The sequence below is a fragment of the Myxine glutinosa genome, chromosome 5, assembly GCF_964187855.1.
Source record: "Myxine glutinosa chromosome 5, kmMyxGlut1.1, whole genome shotgun sequence".
NCBI classification, from domain to species: Eukaryota; Metazoa; Chordata; class Myxini; order Myxiniformes; family Myxinidae; genus Myxine; species Myxine glutinosa.
In genome coordinates, this window is record NC_136265.1 from 193,171,025 (window position 1) to 193,196,513 (window position 25,489).

A 25,489-nucleotide genomic window follows, 5' to 3' on the forward strand; every position below is an offset into this window, starting at 1 on the left:
TCGCACTATAGACAGGGTCAAATTTGGAAAACATGCTCCAATCTCTCACTATAGACAGGGTCAAATTTGGAAAACATGCTCCAATCTCTCACTATAGACAGGGTTAAATTTGGAAAACATGCTCCAATCTCTCACTCTACACAGGGTCAAATTTGGAAAACATGCTCCAATCTCGCACTATAGACAGGGTCAAATTTGGAAAACATGCTCCAATGTCTCACTCTAGACAGGGTCAAATTTGGAAAATATGCTCCAATCTCTCACTATAGACAGGGTTAAATTTGGTAAACCTGCTCCAATCTCTCACTATAGACAGGGTCAAATTTGGAAAACCTGCTCAAATCTCTCACTATGGACAGGGTCAAATTTGGAAAACCTGCTCCAATCTCTCACTATAGACAGGGTCAAATTTGGAAAACCTGCTCAAATCTCCCACTATGGAGAGGGTCATATTTGGAAAACATGCTCCAATCTATCACTATAGACAGGGTCATATTTGGAAAACATGCTCCAATCTATCACTATAGACAGGGTTAAATTTGGAAAACCTGCTCCAATCTCGCACTATAGACAGGGTCAAATTTGGAAAACCTGCTCCAATCTCTCACTGGAGACAGGGTCAAATTTGGAAAACATGCTCCAATCTCGCACTTTAGACAGGGTCAAATTTGGAAAACATGCTCCAATCTCTCACTTTAGGCAGGGTTAAATTTGGTAAACCTGCTCCAATCTCGCACTGTAGACAGGGTCAAATTTGGAAAACCTGCTCCAATCTCTCACTGTAGACAGGGTCAACTTTGGAAAACATGCTCCAATCTCGCACGATAGACAGGTCAAATTTGGAAAACATGCTCCAATCTCGCACTTTAGACAGGGTCAAATTTGGAAAACATGCTCCAATCTCTCACTTTAGGCAGGGTTAAATTTGGTAAACCTGCTCCAATCTCGCACTGTAGACAGGGTCAAATTTGGAAAACCTGCTCCAATCTCTCACTTTAGGCAGGGTTAAATTTGGTAAACCTGCTCCAATCTCTCACTGTAGACAGGGTCAAATTTGGAAAACCTGCTCAAATCTCTCACTATGGACAGGGTCAAATTTGGAAAACCTGCTCCAATCTCTCACTGTGGACAGGGTTAAATTTGGTAAACCTGCTCCAATCTCGCACTATAGACAGGGTCAAATTTGGAAAACCTGCTCAAATCTCTCACTGTAGAGAGGGCCAATTTGGAAAACCTGCTCAAATCTCTCACTATGGACAGGGTCAAATTTGGAAAACCTGCTCCAATCTCTCACTGTAGACAGGGTTAAATTTGGTAAACCTGCTCCAATCTCGCACTATAGACAGGGTTAAATTTGGAAAACCTGCTCAAATCTCTCACTATAGAGAGGGCCAATTTGGAAAACCTGCTCAAATCTCGCACTATAGACAGGGTTAAATTTGGTAAACCTGCTCCAATCTCGCACTATAGACAGGGTTAAATTTGGAAAACATGCTCAAATCTCTCACTATAGAGAGGGCCAATTTGGAAAACCTGCTCAAATCTCTCACTGTAGACAGGGTCAAATTTGGAAAACCTGCTCAAATCTCTCACTATGGACAGGGTCAAATTTGGAAAACCTGCTCCAATCTCTCACTGTGGACAGGGTTAAATTTGGTAAACCTGCTCCAATCTCGCACTATAGACAGGGTCAAATTTAGAAAACCTGCTCAAATCTCTCACTGTAGAGAGGGCCAATTTGGAAAACCTGCTCAAATCTCTCACTATGGACAGGGTCAAATTTGGAAAACCTGCTCCAATCTCTCACTGTAGACAGGGTTAAATTTGGTAATCCTGCTCCAATCTTGCGCTATAGACAGGGTTAAATTTGGAAAACCTGCTCAAATCTCTCACTATAGAGAGGGCCAATTTGGAAAACCTGCTCAAATCTCGCACTATAGACAGGGTTAAATTTGGTAAACCTGCTCCAATCTCGCACTATAGACAGGGTTAAATTTGGAAAACATGCTCAAATCTCTCACTATAGAGAGGGCCAATTTGGAAAACCTGCTCCAATCTCTCACTATGGACAGGGTCAAATTTGGAAAACCTGCTCCAATCTCTCACTATAGACAGGGTCAAATTTAGAAAACCTGCTCAAATCTCTCATTGTAGACAGGGTCAAATTTGGAAAACCTGCTCCAATCTCTCACTGTAGACAGGGTCAAATTTGGAAAACCTGCTCCAATCTCGCACGATAGACAGGGTCAAATTTGGAAAACATGCTCCAATCTCGCACTATAGACAGGGTCAAATTTGGAAAACATGCTCCAATCTCTCACTATAGACAGGGTCAAATTTGGAAAACATGCTCCAATCTCTCACTATAGACAGGGTTAAATTTGGAAAACATGCTCCAATCTCTCACTCTACACAGGGTCAAATTTGGAAAACATGCTCCAATCTCGCACTATAGACAGGGTCAAATTTGGAAAACATGCTCCAATGTCTCACTCTAGACAGGGTCAAATTTGGAAAATATGCTCCAATCTCTCACTATAGACAGGGTTAAATTTGGTAAACCTGCTCCAATCTCTCACTATAGACAGGGTCAAATTTGGAAAACCTGCTCAAATCTCTCACTATGGACAGGGTCAAATTTGGAAAACCTGCTCCAATCTCTCACTATAGACAGGGTCAAATTTGGAAAACCTGCTCAAATCTCCCACTATGGAGAGGGTCATATTTGGAAAACATGCTCCAATCTATCACTATAGACAGGGTCATATTTGGAAAACATGCTCCAATCTATCACTATAGACAGGGTTAAATTTGGAAAACCTGCTCCAATCTCGCACTATAGACAGGGTCAAATTTGGAAAACCTGCTCCAATCTCTCACTGGAGACAGGGTCAAATTTGGAAAACATGCTCCAATCTCGCACTTTAGACAGGGTCAAATTTGGAAAACATGCTCCAATCTCTCACTTTAGGCAGGGTTAAATTTGGTAAACCTGCTCCAATCTCGCACTGTAGACAGGGTCAAATTTGGAAAACCTGCTCCAATCTCTCACTGTAGACAGGGTCAACTTTGGAAAACATGCTCCAATCTCGCACGATAGACAGGTCAAATTTGGAAAACATGCTCCAATCTCGCACTTTAGACAGGGTCAAATTTGGAAAACATGCTCCAATCTCTCACTTTAGGCAGGGTTAAATTTGGTAAACCTGCTCCAATCTCGCACTGTAGACAGGGTCAAATTTGGAAAACCTGCTCCAATCTCTCACTTTAGGCAGGGTTAAATTTGGTAAACCTGCTCCAATCTCGCACTGTAGACAGGGTCAAATTTGGAAAACCTGCTCCAATCTCTCACTGTAGACAGGGTCAAATTTGGAAAACCTGCTCCAATCTCACACGATAGACAGGGTCAAATTTGGTAAACCTGCTCCAATCTCGCACTGTAGACAGGGTCAAATTTGGAAAACCTGCTCCAATCTCTCACTGTAGACAGGGTCAAATTTGGAAAACCTGCTCCAATCTCGCACGATAGACAGGGTCAAATTTGGAAAACATGCTCCAATCTCGCACTATAGACAGGGTCAAATTTGGAAAATATGCTCCAATCTCTCACTATAGACAGGGTTAAATTTGGTAAACCTGCTCCAATCTCGCACTATAGACAGGGTTAAATTTGGTAAACCTGCTCAAATCTCTCACTGTAGACAGGGTCAAATTTGGAAAACCTGCTCAAATCTCTCACTATGGACAGGGTCAAATTTGGAAAACCTGCTCCAATCTCTCACTGTGGACAGGGTTAAATTTGGTAAACCTGCTCCAATCTCGCACTATAGACAGGGTCAAATTTGGAAAACCTGCTCAAATCTCTCACTGTAGAGAGGGCCAATTTGGAAAACCTGCTCAAATCTCTCACTATGGACAGGGTCAAATTTGGAAAACCTGCTCCAATCTCTCACTGTAGACAGGGTTAAATTTGGTAATCCTGCTCCAATCTTGCGCTATAGACAGGGTTAAATTTGGAAAACCTGCTCAAATCTCTCACTATAGAGAGGGCCAATTTGGAAAACCTGCTCAAATCTCGCACTATAGACAGGGTTAAATTTGGTAAACCTGCTCCAATCTCGCACTATAGACAGGGTTAAATTTGGAAAACATGCTCAAATCTCTCACTATAGAGAGGGCCAATTTGGAAAACCTGCTCCAATCTCTCACTATGGACAGGGTCAAATTTGGAAAACCTGCTCCAATCTCTCACTATAGACAGGGTCAAATTTAGAAAACCTGCTCAAATCTCTCATTGTAGACAGGGTCAAATTTGGAAAACCTGCTCCAATCTCTCACTGTAGACAGGGTCAAATTTGGAAAACCTGCTCCAATCTCGCACGATAGACAGGGTCAAATTTGGAAAACATGCTCCAATCTCGCACTATAGACAGGGTCAAATTTGGAAAACATGCTCCAATCTCTCACTATAGACAGGGTCAAATTTGGAAAACATGCTCCAATCTCTCACTATAGACAGGGTTAAATTTGGAAAACATGCTCCAATCTCTCACTCTACACAGGGTCAAATTTGGAAAACATGCTCCAATCTCGCACTATAGACAGGGTCAAATTTGGAAAACATGCTCCAATGTCTCACTCTAGACAGGGTCAAATTTGGAAAATATGCTCCAATCTCTCACTATAGACAGGGTTAAATTTGGTAAACCTGCTCCAATCTCTCACTATAGACAGGGTCAAATTTGGAAAACCTGCTCAAATCTCTCACTATGGACAGGGTCAAATTTGGAAAACCTGCTCCAATCTCTCACTATAGACAGGGTCAAATTTGGAAAACCTGCTCAAATCTCCCACTATGGAGAGGGTCATATTTGGAAAACATGCTCCAATCTATTACTATAGACAGGGTCATATTTGGAAAACATGCTCCAATCTATCACTATAGACAGGGTTAAATTTGGAAAACCTGCTCCAATCTCGCACTATAGACAGGGTCAAATTTGGAAAACCTGCTCCAATCTCTCACTGGAGACAGGGTCAAATTTGGAAAACATGCTCCAATCTCGCACTTTAGACAGGGTCAAATTTGGAAAACATGCTCCAATCTCTCACTTTAGGCAGGGTTAAATTTGGTAAACCTGCTCCAATCTCGCACTGTAGACAGGGTCAAATTTGGAAAACCTACTCCAATCTCTCACTGTAGACAGGGTCAAATTTGGAAAACATGCTCCAATCTCGCACGATAGACAGGTCAAATTTGGAAAACATGCTCCAATCTCGCACTTTAGACAGGGTCAAATTTGGAAAACATGCTCCAATCTCTCACTTTAGGCAGGGTTAAATTTGGTAAACCTGCTCCAATCTCGCACTGTAGACAGGGTCAAATTTGGAAAACCTGCTCCAATCTCTCACTTTAGGCAGGGTTAAATTTGGTAAACCTGCTCCAATCTCGCACTGTAGACAGGGTCAAATTTGGAAAACCTGCTCCAATCTCTCACTGTAGACAGGGTCAAATTTGGAAAACCTGCTCCAATCTCACACGATAGACAGGGTCAAATTTGGTAAACCTGCTCCAATCTCGCACTGTAGACAGGGTCAAATTTGGAAAACCTGCTCCAATCTCTCACTGTAGACAGGGTCAAATTTGGAAAACCTGCTCCAATCTCGCACGATAGACAGGGTCAAATTTGGAAAACATGCTCCAATCTCGCACTATAGACAGGGTCAAATTTGGAAAATATGCTCCAATCTCTCACTATAGACAGGGTTAAATTTGGTAAACCTGCTCCAATCTCGCACTATAGACAGGGTTAAATTTGGTAAACCTGCTCCAATCTCGCACTATAGACAGGGTCAAATTTGGAAAACCTGCTCCAATCTCGCACTATAGACAGGGTTAAATTTGGAAAACATGCTCAAATCTCTCACTATAGAGAGGGCCAATTTGGAAAACATGCTCAAATCTCTCACTATAGAGAGGGCCAATTTGGAAAACCTGCTCCAATCTCGCACTATAGACAGGGTTAAATTTGGTAAACCTGCTCCAATCTCGCACTGTAGACAGGGTTAAATTTGGAAAACCTGTTCCAATCTCCCACTATAGACAGGGCCAAATTTGGAAAACCTGCTCAAATCTCTCACCATAGACAGGGTTAAATTTGGAAAACATGCTCAAATCTCTCACTATGGACAGGGTCGAATTTGGAAAACCTGCTCCAATCTCTCACTATAGACAGGGTCAAATTTGGAAAACCTGCTCAAATCTCTCACTGTAGACAGGGTCAAATTTGGAAAACCTGCTCAAATCTCTCACTCTAGACAGGGTTAAATTTGGAAAACATCCTCAAATCTCTCACTGTAGACAGGGTTAAATTTGGAAAACCTGCTCAAATCTCTCACTCTAGACAGGGTTAAATTTGGAAAACATGCTCAAATCTCTCACTGTAGACAGGGTCAAATTTGGAAAACCTGCTCCAATCTCGCACGATAGGCAGGGTCAAATTTGGAAAACATGCTCCAATCTCGCACTATAGACAGGGTCAAATTTGGAAAACATGCTCCAATCTCTCACTCTAGACAGGGTCAAATTTGGAAAACATGCTCCAATCTCTCACTATAGACAGGGTTAAATTTGGTAAACCTGCTCCAATCTCGCACTATAGACAGGGTTAAATTTGGTAAACCTGCTCCAATCTCGCACTATAGACAGGGTTAAATTTGGAAAACATGCTCAAATCTCTCACTATAGAGAGGGCCAATTTGGAAAACATGCTCAAATCTCTCACTATAGAGAGGGCCAATTTGGAAAACCTGCTCCAATCTCGCACTTTCGACAGGGTTAAATTTGGTAAACCTGCTCCAATCTCGCACTATAGACAGGGTTAAATTTGGAAAACCTGTTCCAATCTCCCACGATAGACAGGGTCAAATTTGGAAAACCTGCTCAAATCTCTCACTATAGACAGGGTTAAATTTGGAAAACATGCTCAAATCTCTCACTATGGACAGGGTCAAATTTGGAAAACCTGCTCCAATCTCTCACTGTAGACAGGGTTAAATTTGGTAAACCTGCTCCAATCTCGCACTATAGACAGGGTTAAATTTGGAAAACCTGCTCAAATCTCTCACTATAGAGAGGGCCAATTTGGAAAACCTGCTCAAATCTCGCACTATAGACAGGGTTAAATTTGGTAAACCTGCTCCAATCTCGCACTATAGACAGGGTTAAATTTGGAAAACATGCTCAAATCTCTCACTATAGAGAGGGCCAATTTGGAAAACCTGCTCAAATCTCTCACTGTAGGCAGGGTCAAATTTGGAAAACCTGCTCAAATCTCTCACTATGGACAGGGTCAAATTTGGAAAACCTGCTCCAATCTCTCACTGTGGACAGGGTTAAATTTGGTAAACCTGCTCCAATCTCGCACTATAGACAGGGTCAAATTTGGAAAACCTGCTCAAATCTCTCACTGTAGAGAGGGCCAATTTGGAAAACCTGCTCAAATCTCTCACTATGGACAGGGTCAAATTTGGAAAACCTGCTCCAATCTCTCACTGTAGACAGGGTTAAATTTGGTAATCCTGCTCCAATCTTGCGCTATAGACAGGGTTAAATTTGGAAAACCTGCTCAAATCTCTCACTATAGAGAGGGCCAATTTGGAAAACCTGCTCAAATCTCGCACTATAGACAGGGTTAAATTTGGTAAACCTGCTCCAATCTCGCACTATAGACAGGGTTAAATTTGGAAAACATGCTCAAATCTCTCACTATAGAGAGGGCCAATTTGGAAAACCTGCTCCAATCTCTCACTATGGACAGGGTCAAATTTGGAAAACCTGCTCCAATCTCTCACTATAGACAGGGTCAAATTTAGAAAACCTGCTCAAATCTCTCACTGTAGACAGGGTCAAATTTGGAAAACCTGCTCCAATCTCTCACTGTAGACAGGGTCAAATTTGGAAAACCTGCTCCAATCTCGCACGATAGACAGGGTCAAATTTGGAAAACATGCTCCAATCTCGCACTATAGACAGGGTCAAATTTGGAAAACATGCTCCAATCTCTCACTATAGACAGGGTCAAATTTGGAAAACATTCTCCAATCTCTCACTACAGACAGGGTTAAATTTGGAAAACATGCTCCAATCTCTCACTCTACACAGGGTCAAATTTGGAAAACATGCTCCAATCTCGCACTATAGACAGGGTCAAATTTGGAAAACATGCTCCAATGTCTCACTCTAGACAGGGTCAAATTTGGAAAATATGCTCCAATCTCTCACTATAGACAGGGTTAAATTTGGTAAACCTGCTCCAATCTCTCACTATAGACAGGGTCAAATTTGGAAAACCTGCTCAAATCTCTCACTATGGACAGGGTCAAATTTGGAAAACCTGCTCCAATCTCTCACTATAGACAGGGTCAAATTTGGAAAACCTGCTCAAATCTCCCACTATGGAGAGGGTCATATTTGGAAAACATGCTCCAATCTATCACTATAGACAGGGTCATATTTGGAAAACATGCTCCAATCTATCACTATAGACAGGGTTAAATTTGGAAAACCTGCTCCAATCTCGCACTATAGACAGGGTCAAATTTGGAAAACCTACTCCAATCTCTCACTGGAGACAGGGTCAAATTTGGAAAACATGCTCCAATCTCGCACTTTAGACAGGGTCAAATTTGGAAAACATGCTCCAATCTCTCACTTTAGGCAGGGTTAAATTTGGTAAACCTGCTCCAATCTCGCACTGTAGACAGGGTCAAATTTGGAAAACCTGCTCCAATCTCTCACTGTAGACAGGGTCAAATTTGGAAAACATGCTCCAATCTCGCACGATAGACAGGTCAAATTTGGAAAACATGCTCCAATCTCGCACTTTAGACAGGGTCAAATTTGGAAAACATGCTCCAATCTCTCACTTTAGGCAGGGTTAAATTTGGTAAACCTGCTCCAATCTCGCACTGTAGACAGGGTCAAATTTGGAAAACCTGCTCCAATCTCTCACTTTAGGCAGGGTTAAATTTGGTAAACCTGCTCCAATCTCGCACTGTAGACAGGGTCAAATTTGGAAAACCTGCTCCAATCTCTCACTGTAGACAGGGTCAAATTTGGAAAACCTGCTCCAATCTCACACGATAGACAGGGTCAAATTTGGTAAACCTGCTCCAATCTCGCACTGTAGACAGGGTCAAATTTGGAAAACCTGCTCCAATCTCTCACTGTAGACAGGGTCAAATTTGGAAAACCTGCTCCAATCTCGCACAATAGACAGGGTCAAATTTGGAAAACATGCTCCAATCTCGCACTATAGACAGGGTCAAATTTGTAAAATATGCTCCAATCTCTCACTATAGACATGGTTAAATTTGGTAAACCTGCTCCAATCTCGCACTATAGACAGGGTTAAATTTGGTAAACCTGCTCCAATCTCGCACTATAGACAGGGTCAAATTTGGAAAACCTGCTCCAATCTCGCACTATAGACAGGGTTAAATTTGGAAAACATGCTCAAATCTCTCACTATAGAGAGGGCCAATTTGGAAAACATGCTCAAATCTCTCACTATAGAGAGGGCCAATTTGGAAAACCTGCTCCAATCTCGCACTATAGACAGGGTTAAATTTGGTAAACCTGCTCCAATGTCGCACTGTAGACAGGGTTAAATTTGGAAAACCTGTTCCAATCTCCCACTATAGACAGGGCCAAATTTGGAAAACCTGCTCAAATCTCTCACCATAGACAGGGTTAAATTTGGAAAACGTGCTCAAATCTCTCACTATGGACAGGGTCGAATTTGGAAAACCTGCTCCAATCTCTCACTATAGACAGGGTCAAATTTGGAAAACCTGCTCAAATCTCTCACTCTAGACAGGGTTAAATTTGGAAAACATGCTCAAATCTCTCACTGTAGACAGGGTCAAATTTGGAAAACCTGCTCAAATCTCTCACTCTAGACAGGGTTAAATTTGGAAAACATGCTCAAATCTCTCACTGTAGACAGGGTCAAATTTGGAAAACCTGCTCCAATCTCGCACGATAGGCAGGGTCAAATTTGGAAAACATGCTCCAATCTCGCACTATAGACAGGGTCAAATTTGGAAAACATGCTCCAATCTCTCACTCTAGACAGGGTCAAATTTGGTAAACCTGCTCCAATCTCTCACTGTAGACAGGGTTAAATTTGGTAAACCTGCTCCAATCTCGCACTATAGACAGGGTTAAATTTGGTAAACCTGCTCCAATCTCGCACTATAGACAGGGTTACATTTGGAAAACATGCTCAAATCTCTCACTATAGAGAGGGCCAATTTGGAAAACATGCTCAAATCTCTCACTGTAGACAGGGTTAAATTTGGAAAACCTGCTCAAATCTCTCACTCTAGACAGGGTTAAATTTGGAAAACATGCTCAAATCTCTCACTGCAGACAGGGTCAAATTTGGAAAACCTGCTCAAATCTCTCACTCTAGACAGGGTTAAATTTGGAAAACATGCTCAAATCTCTCACTGTAGACAGGGTCAAATTTGGAAAACCTGCTCAAATCTCTCACTCTAGACAGGGTTAAATTTGGAAAACATGCTCAAATCTCTCACTGTAGACAGGGTCAAATTTGGAAAACCTGCTCAAATCTCTCACTCTAGACAGGGTTAAATTTGGAAAACATGCTCAAATCTCTCACTGTAGACAGGGTCAAATTTGGAAAACCTGCTCCAATCTCGCACGATAGGCAGGGTCAAATTTGGAAAACATGCTCCAATCTCGCACTATAGACACGGTCAAATTTGGAAAACATGCTCCAATCTCTCACTCTAGACAGGGTCAAATTTGGAAAACCTGCTCCAATCTCGCACTGTAGACAGGGTCAAATTTGGAAAACCTGCTCCAATCTCTCACTGTAGACAGGGTCAAATTTGGAAAACCTGCTCCAATCTCACACGATAGACAGGGTCAAATTTGGTAAACCTGCTCCAATCTCGCACTGTAGACAGGGTCAAATTTGGAAAACCTGCTCCAATCTCTCACTGTAGACAGGGTCAAATTTGGAAAACCTGCTCCAATCTCGCACAATAGACAGGGTCAAATTTGGAAAACATGCTCCAATCTCGCACTATAGACAGGGTCAAATTTGTAAAATATGCTCCAATCTCTCACTATAGACATGGTTAAATTTGGTAAACCTGCTCCAATCTCGCACTATAGACAGGGTTAAATTTGGTAAACCTGCTCCAATCTCGCACTATAGACAGGGTCAAATTTGGAAAACCTGCTCCAATCTCGCACTATAGACAGGGTTAAATTTGGAAAACATGCTCAAATCTCTCACTATAGAGAGGGCCAATTTGGAAAACATGCTCAAATCTCTCACTATAGAGAGGGCCAATTTGGAAAACCTGCTCCAATCTCGCACTATAGACAGGGTTAAATTTGGTAAACCTGCTCCAATGTCGCACTGTAGACAGGGTTAAATTTGGAAAACCTGTTCCAATCTCCCACTATAGACAGGGCCAAATTTGGAAAACCTGCTCAAATCTCTCACCATAGACAGGGTTAAATTTGGAAAACGTGCTCAAATCTCTCACTATGGACAGGGTCGAATTTGGAAAACCTGCTCCAATCTCTCACTATAGACAGGGTCAAATTTGGAAAACCTGCTCAAATCTCTCACTCTAGACAGGGTTAAATTTGGAAAACATGCTCAAATCTCTCACTGTAGACAGGGTCAAATTTGGAAAACCTGCTCAAATCTCTCACTCTAGACAGGGTTAAATTTGGAAAACATGCTCAAATCTCTCACTGTAGACAGGGTCAAATTTGGAAAACCTGCTCCAATCTCGCACGATAGGCAGGGTCAAATTTGGAAAACATGCTCCAATCTCGCACTATAGACAGGGTCAAATTTGGAAAACATGCTCCAATCTCTCACTCTAGACAGGGTCAAATTTGGTAAACCTGCTCCAATCTCTCACTGTAGACAGGGTTAAATTTGGTAAACCTGCTCCAATCTCGCACTATAGACAGGGTTAAATTTGGTAAACCTGCTCCAATCTCGCACTATAGACAGGGTTACATTTGGAAAACATGCTCAAATCTCTCACTATAGAGAGGGCCAATTTGGAAAACATGCTCAAATCTCTCACTGTAGACAGGGTTAAATTTGGAAAACCTGCTCAAATCTCTCACTCTAGACAGGGTTAAATTTGGAAAACATGCTCAAATCTCTCACTGCAGACAGGGTCAAATTTGGAAAACCTGCTCAAATCTCTCACTCTAGACAGGGTTAAATTTGGAAAACATGCTCAAATCTCTCACTGTAGACAGGGTCAAATTTGGAAAACCTGCTCAAATCTCTCACTCTAGACAGGGTTAAATTTGGAAAACATGCTCAAATCTCTCACTGTAGACAGGGTCAAATTTGGAAAACCTGCTCAAATCTCTCACTCTAGACAGGGTTAAATTTGGAAAACATGCTCAAATCTCTCACTGTAGACAGGGTCAAATTTGGAAAACCTGCTCCAATCTCGCACGATAGGCAGGGTCAAATTTGGAAAACATGCTCCAATCTCGCACTATAGACACGGTCAAATTTGGAAAACATGCTCCAATCTCTCACTCTAGACAGGGTCAAATTTGGAAAACATGCTCCAATCTCTCACTATAGACAGGGTTAAATTTGGTAAACCTGCTCCAATCTCGCACTATAGACAGGGTTAAATTTGGTAAACCTGCTCCAATCTCGCACTATAGACAGGGTTAAATTTGGAAAACATGCTCAAATCTCTCACTATAGAGAGGGCCAATTTGGAAAACATGCTCAAATCTCTCACTATAGAGAGGGCCAATTTGGAAAACCTGCTCCAATCTCGCACTTTCGACAGGGTTAAATTTGGTAAACCTGCTCCAATCTCGCACTATAGACAGGGTTAAATTTGGAAAACCTGTTCCAATCTCCCACTGTAGACAGGGTCAAATTTGGAAAACCTGCTCCAATCTCTCACTATAGACAGGGTTAAATTTGGAAAACATGCTCAAATCTCTCACTATGGACAGGGTCAAATTTGGAAAACCTGCTCCAATCTCTCACTATAGACAGGGTCAAATTTGGAAAACCTGCTCAAATCTCTCACTATAGACAGGGTTAAATTTGGTAAACCTGCTCCAATCTCGCACTATAGACAGGGTTAAATTTGGAAAACCTGTTCCAATCTCCCACTATAGACAGGGTCAAATTTGGAAAACCTGCTCCAATCTCGCACTATAGACAGGGTTAAATTTGGTAAACCTGCTCCAATCTCGCACTATAGACAGGGTCAAATTTGGAAAACCTGCTCAAATCTCTCACTATGGACAGGGTTAAATTTGGAAAACATGCTCAAATCTCTCCCTTTCGACAGGGTCGAATTTGGAAAACCTGCTCCAATCTCTCACTCTAGACAGGGTCAAATTTGGAAAACCTGCTCCATTCTCTCCCTATTGGTAGGGTCAAATTTGGAAAATCTGCTCAAATCTCTCACTATGGACAGGGTCGAATTTGGAAAACCTGCTCCAATCTCTCACTATAGACAGGGTCAAATTTGGAAAACCCGTTCCATTCTCTCCCTATTGGCAGGGTCAAATTTGGAAAATCTGCTCAAATCTCTCACTATACACAGGGTCAAATTTGGAAAACATGCTCCAATCTCGCACTATAGACAGGGTTAAATTTGGTAAACCTTCTCCAATCTCGCACTATAGACAGGGTTAAATTTGGTAAACCTGCTCCAATCTCGCACTATAGACAGGGTTAAATTTGGAAAACCTGCTCCAATCTTCCACTTTAGACAGGGTCAAATTTGGAAAACCTGCTCAAATCTTCCACTATAGACAGGGTTAAATTTGGAAAACCTGCTCAAATCTCTTACTATGGACAGGGTCAAATATTGGGGGGGAAAATGAACAATGGAAGCATTTCATGTTGATGGTGGGCACTCATTCTTACGAGATTTATTTTGGTATGCTGAATCCGAATCAAGTGTTTGCTCGACTTCATGTTGAGTTTTTAACCCTTTCATGGCTGACTCAAAATAACGGCCCTCGTCTTGGAGGATTTTTAAAAAAAAATTTTTGTATACAGAGTCGAGGCTCCTGAAAGAGCTAACATTTAGCAAACAAACAAGTAAACAAAGTATATAAAAATGGGAGCGGTCAACAAGATGGGGAGAGAAGGGGAGGAAGCACACAAATTGGGTAAATCTTGGTCGTAAATGTTGCACGATCTGTACTTTATATGTGTGATGGTGAAATCTCTTGTGTACAACTTCGTTTTTTACAGCATAGCCCATAAGGCAAAGCCGTCTAGAACAGTTTGTCCATCCGAATGTCCCCTCAAACATATACCAATCAGAGCTGAGGATCTGGTCACATGACAGGGTGATGTGATTACGTCTTATGTCATTACGGCGGTGGCGGCTCACTCCGCACACCGCCATTTTGATTCCAATTTCGTTCAGGCCGAACATATCGTCAAACCTGTCATATATCACAATCGCCATGCTCTACCTTCACGTTTTTCATTCAGTGTGAAGCACAAAGATACCGATTGTTAAAATGACCATCAAATATCGAAAGCAACGTCGTTATGGTCTTCCAACAATACGGTACATATAGGCCTTAGGCTTCATGCCTCACCTTCTGACAAATTAAGCCCAGGTTTCTTAATACAGTAGTGTATCGTTTCAGTAGTATCGTTTTCGTAATAATAGTAAGAATATAGTAAATATAACCATAATACTTGAATCCCAATGTCGTGAATGGAAAGTTAATGGATTGAAGTGGTGTATGGTTCATGAATCAATGATAAGCAGTGTAACCGCTGAAGTAAGGAATTAGCCTGGGTTTTTTTTTTATAGTAATATCATTTTCGTAAGAATGATAGCGTAACGTTAATATTATGATCCATGTAATCTTAACACTAATCCCTTTGTAGTGACTGTAAAGTTACTAGAGTTTAAAATATATCTTCTATACATTAAAGTAGCAGTAGTTTTGTGTCACACTACGTCATTTTGTATATTTTCAACTAAAGAATCAAACAAGCCCGGCTACGCCGCCACTGTTAGACTTTCGGTCTTGATTATACTATAATTTTCCCGTAGGTTTGGGTTAATTTGAAGCAACATTTACTTAATTTTTTTTCTCTCCAGGGAGTGTCTGTGTTTCAGGGGAGGGGGGAATGTGGGGGTGGGGTGGGACAGACATACAGACAGATAGACAGACAATGAAGGTTGCAGCGAAGGATTGTTTGAATGGTGGAGAAAGCACCTCGATCAACTGCCAAACAGATTCAAGCTCACCCTCAGACGCAAGGTACAACAGTTTCAATTCACATCATCCGTCGCCAACTCGATGAAAGGGGGTTCTATGGTTGGAGACCCAGGAGGACCCCACTGCTGAGAGAGAGAGGGACATAAGAAAGCCCGAATGGAGTTTTCCAAAACATACCTGAACAGTGAACAAGCCAAAATCCTTCTGGGAGAATGTCCTGTGGAAAGATGAGACCATATTAGAGCTTTTTGGTAAAGCACATCATCTCTATGTTTACAGACAATAAAAGGAAGTCTCCAAAGAAAAGAACACCTTCCCTCCAGTCAAACATGGAGGAGGTTCAGTTATGTTTTGGGGTTGCTGTGCTGTCTCTGGCACTGGTTGCCTTGAATGTGTGCATGGTATCATGAAATCAGGAGATTACCAAGGCATTTCGGAGCCCAATGTTCAACCCAGTGTCAGAAAGCTGGGTCTCCGTGGAAGGTCATGGGTCTTTCAGCAGAACAATGACCCCAAACACACTTCAAAAAGCACCCAGGAATGGTTCAAGACAAAACGCTGAACTGTTCTGAAGTGGCCAGCATTGAGTCCAGATCTAAATCCCATTGAACACCTATGGGGAGATCTGAAAACAGCAGTTGGGAGAAGGCACCCCTCAATTCTGGGAGAACTGGAGCAGTTTGCACAAGAGTGGGTCAAACTGCCAGGAGAGAGATGTCGGAAGCTCATTCATGGCTATAGGAAGCGCTTGACTGCAGTTATTTTGTCCAAAGTCTGTGCTACCAAATATTAAGTCTAGTGTGTTAATAACTTGGTCAATGCCATTTCTTTTTATTTTCTGATTTAAAAGGATATATTAAGTTCTGAATCAAAAACAAAGGTTCTGTAATATTAACCGTGAAATAAAAAATTGTGGAGACCAAATACTTTCGTCAATTTCAACTTCTTTTTAGAGAAAATTGTGAGTTATTTGAACAAAAGTGCACAGGTGCCAATAAGTTTTGGCTACGACTGTGTATATATATATATATATATATATATATATATATATATATATATATATATATATATATATACATATATATATATATATATATATATATATATATATATATATATATATACATATGTCAGGTAGCTGATTTGTTACTGTACGAGCTCTGTTATAAATGTTGTTTGAAACTGTTATTTCATAGTTAATAAAAAGGTTTTCGCTTTGCCATAGTTTTAAAATGAGAAATACACGCTTCATCTGTTCAGAACAGATGGCTTTGTTGTATACGTGCGTTCCTTACAGGCCAGAAAGCTTCGTTGCAAAACCTTCCTTGGCCTGCAAACGGCGTCCCGAGCCGCGGGCAGGAATGCGGATTATACGTGTGTGAAATGCGAACCATATACGTGAGATGCTTGAGTTTGTAGACATAGACCTTTTCTGATAGACTGTTAAAACATTAACTATATTTCGTGTAAATCAAATAATGCTTGAGTTATGATAAATAGACGACTTCCCTGCTCTGGATTAAGTTTAAATAAGAAAGTGAGCTGAAAGGTACATCCAACACCTGGAACCCATCAAACGACCTCATACATTTTATGGCCTTATCAGGACCAGGAATGCAACCCCCCTTCAGTGAGTTATATTTCTTGTCACCTCGGAGACTTGAAAACACATCTGGTCCGGATCTTAACGGTGCGTGCTTCACTCCTCCAAGACGAAAGGACGGATGACAGTGGGGAACATGGCCCATTGGGGATGCCGGTGGGAGGACCATTAGCCCAGTTTCTTTGTCCTCTCAGACTCTAGCGGAGATTCTCTGATAAAGTGTGCCTCTATATAAATGAACTGCGAATCGATGTATCCTTAGGAAGGTTGACTTGGCATGCTGTAGATGTCTTCGCTCCCTCCCAGCTGTGTACTTGGTTTTTAATAAACGTTTGTCATTCTCAAATTGGTGGTGGAATTCTATTACGATCAAGAAGTCACCCCCGACATTGAATGGTGCCATGACTCGGATTGCAGCAGCAAGAGGTCGAGAGGAGCGGACCCCGAACAACAGGAGGGAGGCTGCCTGAGGCCGGCGCCGGCACGCTGATTTGTTTTAAGGTGAGCATTGTCGTGTATTAAAGGGCTATTTTTCCAAATTTGAACCTCCCTTCCTTGAGCGGGCTCAGTCCGCTCCCTCCTCATCTGTCCTGCCTGCTCTCCGAACGAAAATTGTAAGTAAAGGCTATTTTTAAGCCTCAGAATGACAAACTTTTGTTAATCCACCAGGATAACGTTAAGAGGGTAACGGGTAACGCTAAGGATAACATTACAGTTAGCAAGGAGAGGGGGACAAGTGAGGTCGGACAGCCATAGGCTGCACCGATGACCGAGAACTTTCCAGGAAGGATCAGCCCAGAGACAAGATGGGGTATGCCATTGCATGCCAGGGAAAGAAGGGCTGTGGCTAACGCAGAGGGCCAAAGGAACATGGCCAGGAATAGGGAAACGCGCAGGTACCAGATAAGCTGGACAAGAGGGTAGTGACGACTACTAGGTCAAGCAGGAGGGCAGGAAAGGAGCTAAAACTTTAGGGACAGAGGAAATAAGCAGCAGAAATCCAGGTAGAAAGAACGGAAGTGGGTTTTGAAATATTGAAAATTGAAGCAGGAGCTGCATTGTAGGAATTTGAAGCTTCAGAGCCAAAGGAAGCAAGCAGACAAAGTTCAGGATAAAACAATCAGGGAGGTAGTTAAGCAAGCAAATAAGCGGCTGATGCCTCTGGTCCAAGATCCGGGCCAAGACACCCCACCCCCCCCCCCCCCCCCAAGACCTGAGCTCAGTCCCGGGGCTCTAGGCAACACCCCAACACCCCCCGCCCTGCCATACCCTTTCCACCTCAACCCACCCTGTCCAACCCGTCCCAAAAATCCTTTTTCCTTGAATGAGAGACGTAATATGAATGAACAAAGATTGTACATGGGAGTGGCTGGAGGAGGGGCATGATTTGAGTCGATCTGGTGTTCGCGCAACGTCTGGGAGACTCACTGGTATACGAATGAGGAATGAATGTATATTGGGATATTAATTGACGTGTGTATCTGGCCAATTTACTTGTCTGTATGACATATGCAAAGCAGAGGGTTTCGGTGTGAAGCTTTGTAAGTGGTCTGCTTGACGTGCGGAAATCCAGGCCGGGAATGTCGATTTTAGCGTCTATCCGAGGGACCAGGTGAGGTCCTTAACTGAGTCCGGATTTTCATTTGTTTGGGAGTGTTTGGGAGCGATTTGATATAAATCGGGTCAGGAGAGCACTCGGAGGAACGTTGATATGAAGCGGTTTCTTGGAGATGGTTACAAGATGGGCTGCCTTTGCCTTTCGAGCGGCAGTCGGGCAGAAATTTGTAATTTGTTGAATTAAATTCAGAATTTGAATCGAATCGTATGTTTGACTTGAATTGAAGAGTTCATTCAATGACAGATTGAAGAATTCAGTCAACTCAACTGAATTCAGAAGTTGAATTTAGAAAACAGAGTTTGCTCAGAGTGCAGGTGATAACCTGCCTACTCAAAAAGGATGTGCCCCGCACGTTGGGAGGTCCGTGAATGGTTGACAAAGGGTTTCTTGAATTGCCTGCAGGAATTATGCGATTAACGATTATATTGTGTATTGGTGACTTGTGGATTGTATGAGTATATCCCTGAGGCCGATGTGACCTTGGGAGTCAATGGGTCATGTAACGAGAAAGATTACAGTTTTTCTGGTGTGAAATTATGTCATGGTGTGAAATGCGGTCAGAGATGCGAAATACACACCTTTGATCTGGAGGGAGAGCGGAGGTTGTGGTTTCATTGCTGTGTCTGGCTGCGGAGTTATATTTCTGAGGCATGGATTTCAAGGAGGAGGTGTGTGCCCTGAGAAGATTGTGGGTCGTGGATTGGGCACTCTGGGTGGGCACTGGGGGCTGCAGTTGTGTGGGTGCGCAGGAGAGTGCAGGGGGAGTGGGCGCGAGGAGGTGTGTTGATGAAGTGTGCGAACGACGAGCGTGTGCAAAGGTGTGCTGTGGTCAGGTGTGTAACGAAGCCTGAGAGGGGAATGAGTGTATTTGGTGCAAGATATTGTTCCAGGTGTTCCAGGTGCAGGAGTGTTCCAGGATATTGTTCCAGGTGCAAGAGAAAGTGCAATGACAAAGGGCATGGAGACCTGGATGTGTGAATGAGGAACATCGAATGGTAGACGGCTATAGGGTTTAACAATAATTGGTGTTGATATCAGTTGGAGGGATGTGCGAAAGGTGTGCACCAGGTAGTGAGGGTGCTGCATGGTAAAGCACGCCTCCCACGGAAGTTCCTGGGCGGATTGTTGACGGTTGTTTGATTCATAGGGTGTTGGCATTTTGCGATGTGGAGCCTCAATAATGGTCATTTATCTGTCCGGATGTGGAGTTCTTGCAGGGGCGGGATGTCGCCGGACTTGTATTATTTGTGGGATGAAAGCGCTGGTTACCCCAATTTGAAGTTTGACCTTTTGAAGTATATTTGACCTTTGTTCGAGGTACGAATGGGAATGAGGTCAGACGTAGCTCGCTAAAAAAACCTTGGAAGAACGACAGGCTGAGCCAATCTACTGGGTGTTGCTTTAACGGCAGGATATAGAACTTAAATCTCCTCCTCCTCCTCCTCCACCTCCCCCTCCTTCTCCTCCTCCTTCTCCTCCTCCTCCTCCTAACCCCTCCTCCTTCACCTCCTCCTCCTCCTCCTCCCCCTCCTCCTTCTCCTTCTCCTCCTCCTTCTCCTCCTCCTCCTCCTCCTCCTTCTCCTCCTCCTCCTCCTTCTCCTCCTCCCCCTCCTCCTCCTTCTCCTCCTCCTTCTCCTCCTCCTCCTCGAACATCGATCGGAGAATAATCCAATGAAAGTTTGTCCATGTATTCCTTATTTTGTGAACATGTTACATTTCTCCCAAAGTTTGTCCATGTATTCCTTATTTTATGCACACATTACATTTCTCCCCAAGTTTGTCCATGTATTCCTTATTTTATGCACACATTACATTTCTCCCCAAGTTTGTCCATGTATTCCTTATTTTATGCACACATTACATTTCTCCCCAAGTTTGGCCATGTATTCCTTATTTTATGCACACATTACATTTCTCCCCAAGTTTGTCCATGTATTCCTTATTTTATGCACACATTACATTTCTCCCAAAGTTTGTCCATGTATTCCTTATTTTATGCACACATTACATTTCTCCCAAAGTTTGTCCATGTATTCCTTATTTTCTGAACATGTTACATTTCTCCCAAAGTTTGTCCATGTATTCCTTATTTTGTGAACACATTACATTTCTCCCAAAGTTTGTCCATGTATTCCTTATTTTCTGAACATGTTACATTTCTCCCAAAGTTTGTCCATGTATTCCTTATTTTGTGAACACATTACATTTCTCCCAAAGTTTGTCCATGTATTCCTTATTTTCTAAACATGTTACATTTCTTCCAAAATTTGTCCATGTATTCCTTGTTTTGTGAACACATTACATTTCTCCCAAAGTTTGTCCATGTGTTCCTTATTTTCTGAACATGTTGCATTTCTCCCAAAGTTTATCCATGTATTCTTTATTTTCTGAACAAGTTACATTTCTCCCAAAGTTTGTCCATGTATTCTTTATGATTCATGAGCAGAAGTACCCGGCATTGCCGGGCGGGGGAGGGGAGGGGAGGGGGAAGGAGAGGGGAGGGGAACGGGGGGGAGGGAAGGAGATGGGGGGGAGGGGAGAAGAGGGGGGGGGGAGAAGAGGGGGGAGGGGGGGGAGGAGAGGGGGGGAGGGGGAGGGATGGGAGGGGGAGAGGGGTGGGCGGGGGGAGGGGAGTGTGGGGGGAGGGGAGGGGGAGGGGAGGGTGAGGGGGTAGGGGTAGGGGGAGGGGGGAGGGGAGGGGGGAGGGGAGGGGGAGAGGGAAGGGAGGGGGAGTGGGTAGGGGTAGGGGGAGGGGGGGAGGGGAGGGGGGAGGGGGAAGGGGGAAGGAAGGGGAGGGCCAGTCATCAATGACGTTGCAGTTCTCATGGTCGGAGAGCAGCACAACAATCGCGACATCATCCAGGATCTTCGCAACAACACGAAGCGGATTTTGGAGACTCACCGATCCTGTGATGCCCTCCAGTACCGGCGTTGCCGGATGGGGGAAGGGAGACCCGTACATTCCCAACCCGTACATTCACCCTCTCGACTCAAGCTCACTCGGACAAAAGCCTCGCACAAATTACACCGTGAAGGCCCAATGGCCATGTCTATGCCACAAATCAAGTACGTGAGCGAGTCGGGCGCACTGAATAGAAAATATATAGAACGCTCATACTCCGTGAAAAGTGAAGCCGCCGTGTCGCCATCTTGGTTAGCACGACTCGACCAACTCGCTTCGCGGATCTCGTTTGTTTTGAACATGTGAATTATGTGCGAACGCGTAACTGTGAGTTTATGGCGGCAAGGGACATCAGGTGATCGCTCTGAGCGAATCAGCGCGCTGCTCTGCCACCTGCTCAGATTCCGTGTATAATATTCCTCGCTGAAATGCGCTGAGGTAAATATGAATAAAAAATATGGATCTCGTAAAGATGAAAGAAAATAAAACCTATGTGGTGTGAATGGCAATGTTCCTCGCTGAAATGTGAAAAAACGCAATCGCTTTTCGCTCTGAAATACGTGCGAACGCGTAACTGAGTTTATGGCGGCAAGGAACATCACGTGATCGCTCTGAGCGAATCAGCGCGCTGCTCTGCCACCTGCTCAGATTCCGTGTATAATATTCCTTGCTGAAATGCGCTGAGGTAAATATGAATAAAAAATATGGATCTCGTAAAGATGAAAGAAAAAAAAACATATGTGGTGTGAATGGCAATGTTCCTCGCTGAAATGTGAAAAAACGCAATCGCTTTTCGCTCTGAAATACGTGCGAACGCGTAACTGAGTTTATGGCGGCAAGGAACATCACGTGATCGCTCTGAGCGAATCAGCACGCTGCTCTGCCACCTGCTCAAATTCCATGTATAATATTCCTCGCTGAAATGCACTGAGGTAAATATGAATAAAAAATATGGATCTCGTAAAGATGAAAGAAAAAAAAACATATGTGGTGTGAATGGCAATGTTCCTCGCTGAAATGTGAAAAAACGCAATCGCTTTTCGCTCTGAAATATGTGCGAACGCGTAACTGAGTTTATGGTGGCAAGGAACATCACGTGATCGCTCTGAGCGAATCAGCGCGCTGCTCTGCCACTGCCTCAGATTCCGTGCATAATATTCCTCGCAGAAATGCGCTAAGGTAAAAATATGGTAAAAAAATATTATGAAATTTTTTTTTTTACGTCGGCCATGTTCTTCCCAGGCTCAATGGCCATGTCTATGCCAAATATCAAGCACGTGAGCCTCTCCGTTGAGGAGTCTATCGGTAACATTACACACACACACACAAACTGTGTTATATATATATATATAGATTGTACTCCGTTTTGTTTAAACGACGTCCTCTTCTAATATTTTAAAACTACAAAGTAATTCCATGTATTTCTTTTTTAACAACATTTTACTGATTCTGACGAACATATTCTCCAATCCTTCTCCTGCTTTTTGCTCTATATACCCTCCTTCAGTTCATCCTGCCTTATGATCATGTTATTTTAAAATGAAATTTGTTTGCATTCCTTGTGTCTGAGTTTGTATGATGACGTCAGACTGATATAAATATTTATATAGTCGTATGTTGAATTATAATTTCCACTGCACCTCGTCGTGCCTCCTTGCAAAGTAACTCCCTGCAGGGAAACGCGGTGACCCATTGTTGGTTCACGAGTTATCAAACAGAGTGACCACTATATTCGTCATGGGTGTGTGTCTGTCTGTGTGTCTGTCTGTCTGTCCGCAGCATAACTACCCGATGATATCATCCGATCTTGATGAAACTTGGGTGGGAGATTGATATCATGATCTAGTTGTGTCCTGCCTAGAATGGGCGTATTGCGGCCATTGTGGGCGGAGCCACGGCCGAAAAAGATGTCTTTTTAGGGTGTAATCAAGTTCAAGCTACATCTTCTCCGAGGGGTTTGGTGGAAACTGACAGGGGTTTCGATATTTGGTTGGGCCAATGTCACGTGTCGAGCCCCACGGAGCTCGATTTTTCATTATTTATTTATATTTTTCATATATATTTTTTTCATTTCATTTTTCACCGAATTTTCGGTTTTGTGTAGCTAACTAACCTCATAACTGATTATACATTATTTTCTATCTCATTTCAAGGTCAGTAACCTTCGTTTTGACATTTCCGGGCCTGTTTCGGTTATAGTCCGTCCTTTGTCATTGAATACCGCTCACTCGTGAACCATCGTCATCTCCTGACTTGTTTAAGGCTTAATCTCCTTCGTGAAATGTGGCCAAAACACATTCCTGGACCAAGGAACCAGGGCACTAAATCAACCTCGTATCTAATGAATGACTTGCTTAATGATGTGTTTTTTTCTCTCCCACTGTGTCCGTTTGTTTGATTGTGAACAAAATATCTCAAAGAGTTGTGGACGGATTCGGACGAAATTTGGCAGAGATGTAGCGTATGTGACAATGACGAAATGATTACATTTTGGTGAAGATCCGGTTCCGGATTCGGAGACGAGAATTTTTTAAGTGATTCTTCACCATTGGGAGATAAGGCAAAAAAACGATACATAGCAGGATATCTCAAAAAGTTGTGGAGGGATTTGGACAAAACTTGTTGGACAGGTTGTGTGTGTGACAAGGAAGAATCAATTCAATTTTGGGGAAGATCCGGATCCGGATCCAGCTGGTAGAATTTTTAAAGTGATTCTTCACCATTGAGTAATATGGCCAACCAGGTGGAGGTATGTGTGCTCTCTACTGAGTGCCGTTCTAGTTTCTGTATGTTAATTAGAAAGCAATTTCATTATATCACCCAAAGAACACCATCCCGACTGTGAAGCATGGTGGTGGCAGCATCATGCTATGGGGATGTTTCTCATCAGCAGGGACTGGGGCACTTGTCAGGGTAGTAGGGAAAATGGATGGAGCAAAATACAGAAAATGCCGACAGAAAAACCTGCTGGCCTCTGCAAGAAAGCTGAAATTAGGATGGAAGTTCACCTTTCAGAATGACAACGACCCAAAAAACAGCAAAGCTCCACTGGAGGAGCTGAGGACAAAGAGATAAATGGCCTTGAGTGGCCCAGTCAGAGCCCGACCTAAATCCAATCGAAAATCTGTGGCGCGACTTGAAGATTGCTGTCCATCAAAGCTCCGCACACAACTTGCCTGATCTTGAACAGTTTGGTACCGAAGAATGGGCAAATATTGCCCAATCAAGGTGTGCAAAGATGGCAGAGACCCGATCCCAACAGACACACAGCTGTAATGTCTGATTGTGTAGCGGTTCCTTCAATTGAATGCAATTTAATTCCAGGCTTTAAAGCAACAAAAGGTAAAAAATTTCAAAGAGATTGTAGACTTTCCATATACACTGTATTTGCTCTCTAACCCGAAACTGCACACACAATTTCAATGAAACTGGATCACAACCTTCATCGCTCATGATGTACCAAAATGTGTTCATGGCATTGAGAATGTCGAGGACCTGTGGGGGGTTTGAGTGACTGTCCATCTTTTGGTAGTTGTTTTATCTGGTAATAGTCGGAAAATATGTACCTACTCTATTATCAAAAGTTTGGTTTTCATATTATCGTGATTTTATCATATCATATTCCGATTAAAAGGTTCTGATTTTAAATGAGAGCATTATTCAAGTCTTCACTTGGAATCAGGAACAGACTTCAGCTGGTTGCTGTACAGCTCCAGACGTGTTAATTTAGTGAGTTTATCAAAAACTCCACTCGGAATGGACGGAATCTTGTTGTCATCCAGACGGAGCACCGTTAGTTCAGAGAGTTTATTAAACACTCCATCAGGAAGATACTTCATTTGTTGTTAGGTTTTGTTTTAATTCCATGTCAATCATTTTAAAATCAGAATAGGAATTCAAATATTGTTATTGATTGGGAAGACTGTGGTGCCGTCTGTATCTGTTCTTAATCCCATTTATTATGCTCCAAGCAATAGCATTCGTCCCCAGTGATGGGAAACGTTTTCAGTTGATATATCAATTTAAATTATTTCATGGACTTTATAAAGGTTAATT

At 42.7% G+C, this 25,489-nt stretch overlaps 1 long non-coding RNA gene across 1 annotated transcript in view; it reads right to left on the reverse strand.

The window, feature by feature from the left end:
* The window catches only part of LOC144892446 (uncharacterized), a 689,374-nt gene that overhangs the window by 221,776 nt on the left and 442,109 nt on the right, over nucleotides 1-25,489 (reverse strand). The window lies entirely within an intron of this gene.